General features: G+C 44.8%; 1 protein-coding gene and 1 long non-coding RNA gene across 3 annotated transcripts in view; both read left to right on the top strand.

Annotated features, from left to right (window-relative positions):
• The window catches only part of PGM2L1 (phosphoglucomutase 2 like 1), a 28,485-nt gene that overhangs the window by 1,322 nt on the left and 22,388 nt on the right, over nucleotides 1–4,775 (top strand). The window contains exon 1 of one of the 2 annotated variants that reach the window (XM_015649509.2): nucleotides 3,477–3,591. The exons of the other annotated variant lie outside the window; for it this stretch is intronic. The gene's annotated coding sequence lies outside the window, so the exon portion shown is untranslated. Of the gene's footprint in view, nucleotides 1–3,476; nucleotides 3,592–4,775 lie in introns of those variants that run through there. 2 annotated transcript variants of the gene reach the window in all.
• The window catches only part of LOC117245324, a 2,774-nt gene continuing 1,472 nt past the window's right edge, over nucleotides 3,474–4,775 (top strand). The window contains exon 1 of the long non-coding RNA XR_004499926.1: nucleotides 3,474–3,580. This is a non-coding gene — a long non-coding RNA (uncharacterized LOC117245324). The remainder of the gene's footprint in view (nucleotides 3,581–4,775) is intronic.

Below are 4,775 nucleotides of genomic sequence, written 5' to 3'. Positions count from 1 at the left end.
CTCACCTGTGCAGGGATGGGGATGGATGTGCCATCCTGGCACTGCCCAGCACTCACCTGTGCAGGGATGGGGATGGATGTGCCATCGTGGCACCTGGAGCACCGTGCCTGCCTCACCTTAGTGCCCAGCTGGGGTGGCCAGCTGGCAGGGGGGATGGATGGATCAGTAGCTCATTAAGATGTGGTGTGAGTCTGTTTTCCTCAAAAAAAGAGAATTTAACCCCTCCCTGGGAAAGAAACGGCCAGGTTCCAGCATTCCCCTTTTCTTTTTTGCATCAACACAGTGTCAAGAGCACTGCAGGCTTGATTAATTTGCATGAGGCCACTCAAACCTGTGATTACAGTGTGGTGTTGGAGGGGTTTTTGCCTGTCCTGACGTTGAAAGGGTTACTTTGGATTTTTGAGGGTTTTTTTTTGCAGCTGGTTTTTCCAACCATCATGGCCTATGCTTTAAAAAAAATACCTTGATGATGGGGGAGGGTAAACTACCAGTACACCAGAGGTTTAGGCTTCTGAATGCTTTTTTCCTTTATTCTTTAGGTTTCTCTCTCCTGAACTTCTTTTGCCTTTATTTTTATTAACTAGGACCGCCAGTGTGTTGATACTGTTTCCTCTTTAATTTCATCCTGCCAGGATCAAAGCAGGAGAGCTACAGGCAAAGGCCACCTGATGGCTCTGAGATGAGCTTTCTCCTACTTGGAAATCTGGTGTCCTCCTAGCTTTGCAGAAATTAACAGGTGCCATCTGCACCTTCTGCACTCAGAGCTGCTGCTGTGAAAATATCCGGGAATAGTGGCCTGGGGGAGGGAAGGAGTGGAGGAAGGAAATAGCATTCCTGATAACACATTTGATAACTCAGGTTGAACTCCAGGACTTTTTTTGTTGTTGTTTTTACAACATCTTGTTAGTGTATTGAAAGGCTTTTGTTGTTTTTAACAGGTTGTTTTGTCTTTCCTAAAAATGTGTAAACTCAAAGAGAACTTATATTGGGGGAAAAATATTCAGGTTAAAACTGGCAACAGTGAAATGTCCCCATTTCCAGAGCTCCTTCTGGGGCTGCAGTTAACCAGTAAAATGCAAGTTGCAGGGTCAGCGTGAGTGTACCTGTTTGCCCTTGCTTCCCTAGGTGACAAACATGACCTTTCCCACAAAGCTGCTTGAACTTGGAGAATTCAGAACTACTTGGAGAGGCTTCCAAGAGAGCTCTTGGGAAATTTGACAACTCAAAATCGCCCGGAGGAGGAGGACTGGGGGCTGCTTGCTGGGGCCAGGGGTCATTCAGGAAAGGTGTTGACAAACCAGGTGAAGGTGTTGTGGGAGGGGAGGGCAAGGAGAAGCCAGGAAATACGGCATGAGCAGGGATTGTGTGTCCAATGCCCTCATGTTTCTCCACAAGCCGAGGACATGCGGTCTTTGCTGCTTATCAGACTTGACTCCCCCTCCCACCCCCAGCTTCCTGAGCTGCAGGAATTTTTGTTGCCTCTGATCAAGGAAAAATCTATGCACTCCATTCCCAGCTGTGGGAGGCTTTTGTCCTCCAACTTAATTGAAAATTGCTTGCTGTAATTAATTACCAGATCTGTGCTCTCTGTCCTTTGGGGTTTGGGTGTTCGTGCTCACCTCGCTTAAAACCCTGGGTGGGTGGAGGAAGCCTGGCTGTGGCATGAATATCCTGCTTTCCTCCCCTTCTCACGAGCATCCTGCATCCTCATTAAAGCTCCTGGCATTCCCCCCTTTCCCATCCTCTCTCCTTAGTTACTGCTTTGAGCTGGGCTTGGAGGCAGAAGGCAGAGCCTTTTGTTCAATTGTGAACAAGTTGTCATTGTTCTCCACTTTCTCCCGTTAATTCCCTTTCATCCACTTCCTAATTTTCCTGTTGTGCTTCCACGTCTGCCTGGAGTCTCCTGAAGGAGTCTGGCTCGTGTGGCAAGCACAGACACTGCTCTGGGCTGGGGGTACCTGGGAGAAGCTTTGTCTCTTAGAGGCACTGCTGGAACTTCACATGGGGAGGGGAAAAGCTGGAATTAATTATCCAGGAGCTGTTTGTGCAGGGCCCATTCACTGCATTCTCCCTGGATTTTACTAATTCATGGACTCGGTGTCATTGTCTCAGCTGTAGCGTGGAGAGTCCCTCCTTGCTGGTTAGGTGCTTTGGGAGTGTCCCTCAGTGTTCTCCCGATTTTTGTGGCTTTTGAGATGCTTTTCAAGAGGAAATGGACTTGATAGATTGAGACCAGGAACCTGCTCCATCATCTGACTTGCAATATTTTTTGGTTATTTTAAGTGATTTTTTAAAGAATAACATTGGGAAAATGAAGGCCACAGAAAAATTAATGGAAACTCAAACCAGCTTGAGACTTTCCCCCTTCTTTCAGCTGCACGTGCATAGAGTGTGCAAAACCAAAAAAAATTGCTGAGTTATTTTGACAGGGTATTAGCTTTGAAACCTAACTCTGGTGGTAAGTACATGTGATTAACATGACTGGGTGCAAGAGATCCATAAGAAATACTCAGTTAATGCCCTTGTCTTAAATTCTCCACTTGTTCCAAATGTTGAACCCTGATGAGCCACAAAAAAGTGCAATTCTGCCTCAGCAGGCAACTGTGCAGTACATGTAAAGCTGGAAATTTGGTGGAGAATATATATGTTTTGTTTAATAGTACTTTGAACCTTTCTGAAATGTGTTGCAGAGTCTCCTGCAGGTTGTGACCTCAGAGTTCTGATTCTGGCAGTGACTTCTTATAAATACTTGTTTATATATACATGTATGTTAGTTTAATAATTCCAGAGGAAAAATAAAATTGCAGAACTTCTTTTTTTCTGGTGTTTATGTGAGCGCAGAACGGCATTTGGGCTGTCACCCACGCAGCAGCCTGTCTGTCTCTGTCCCAAATGTTTCTGATTTCCATTTCTTTGTGCCAGGGAATGCCAAGTACTGAAGGGAAGGTTCTGACAGTCATGCCAAAGGTTCTGTGAGAGAACCTTGTGCCAAGCCCTGCTCTCTGGGAGTGAGAGCCCTGTTGGGATGTGCTGGGGACATCCTGCTCAGGATGGCATGGGAAGGCATTGCCTGCCTCCCGGCCCCTTTCCACTTGCCACCTATCCATGGCAAGCCTCAAAGGTACTGGAAAGTTAGGGGTACCACACAGAATGACATCTCAAAATGGCAGGGTAGGTGCCTGAGGATGCTGCCATGCTGTTGGTGGGTGCTGCAGGAGTGGGAATTGGGTGAGGGCAGGGCTGCCACTCGGGGACAATCCAGGCCAGGGGTCCTGGGGGACCTGCAGGGAGGATCCCCTGTGACAGTGCCAGCTCACCCATCCCTAGCCCAAACACCAGCCAGAGCCCTGTCCTCCCATCCCTCCTCTGCCCAACTGGGTGTGTTCAGGTAGCAGGAGCCCCTCCCTGGGCTGTCACCTTATCTGCCACCTCCTAGTGCAGCTGGCAGTGGGCAGGAGCCTTTTCCAGAGGGAGCTGGGGACAAGGCAGCTGTTGCCTCTTGATTGTGGCTTTGGCCTGGCCTTCCTGGGCTGTGCTGGGGGGGCTGAACATTTACAGATGTGTGCATGGAGAACCATGGGTAGGTGTTAGGTAGGTGTCACTATGTGTATTGGATCTCTAGAAGTTGTTTATATGTATTATTATATTCTTAGTATTATATTTTTTGATTTTTTTTGTATTTTTCTTTTGTATTTTTTGTCTTTTTTGTTTTGGTTTTTTTTGTTATTTTTTTGGTGGGTTCTTATTATTTTTGGGGTTTTTTTTGTATTATTTTTGGGTTTTTTTTGTATTATTTTTGGGGTTTTTTTGTATTATTTTTGGGGTTTTTTGGCATTATTTTTGGGTTTTTTTGGTATTATTTTTGGGGTTTTTTTGTATTTTGGGTTTTTTTGATATTTTTTTAGGGTTTTTTTTTGTATTATTCTTTTGGTGATAAATTAGTATTTTATTACTGATATATTTTTATATTGACATATATTATTTTATTCATTAGGTCTCTATAATTTATTTAGACAAAACAAATATACACATTTATGTTCGGTATCATAGATTTATTGGATACATATATGTGTGTGTCTGTTAGAGAGTTGTCATTTATTTATTTACACATATATTAGGAAGTTGACTTATACCTAGTGTTTTAGGAGGGTGAACAAATAAACAGATGGCTGGAGTTTTCTATAGAAATTTTGGTGTTGATGGTATGGTTTGAGGGTGTGACTTTTTATTTTGTTTTTGCAAAGAGAAAAAATAAAAAAGTGAGGGAATTGAGTTGCTTTGTAAGAGCCATTGGGATGCAGGGGTGTCTTAAAGCATTGCTTTTTTGAGGGCTGACTATTTTTGTATCAAACAACCCAGTTTATTTCTGCTGAAGACAGGAAGCTTTAGGTTTTTTTTAAGGATGTTAATCATCAAACACTTGTCTAAAATCTCTAAGGAACTTTTCTTTTTTGCACTGGGGAAGATGAACACTCACGAAAGCCCCCGTGAGACCTTCAGATGTGTGATTTGATTTCAAAACTGCCAAGCAAACCAGCAAAACTCCCTGGCTTTTTTCCAGGTTTTGCAGTGGGGTCAAGGATCAGCAGTGGGAGCTGATTGGAATTGCCAGCTCAGGGTGGCAGATGGTGCTCGGAGCCAGGCTGAGATAAGGGGAGCAAGAATGATGGTGCCAAGGTGGGAAAAGGGGAGCAGGAAGGATGGTGCCAGGCTGGGATAAGGGGAGCAGGAAGGATGGTGCCAGGCTGGGAAAAGGGGAGCAGGAAGGATGGTGC

The sequence above is a fragment of the Parus major genome, chromosome 1 (genome assembly GCF_001522545.3).
Source record: "Parus major isolate Abel chromosome 1, Parus_major1.1, whole genome shotgun sequence".
NCBI lineage: Eukaryota > Metazoa > Chordata > Aves > Passeriformes > Paridae > Parus > Parus major.
The sequence above is the reverse complement of the archived record's forward strand: the minus strand, read 5'-3'. Positions and strand labels throughout refer to the sequence as shown.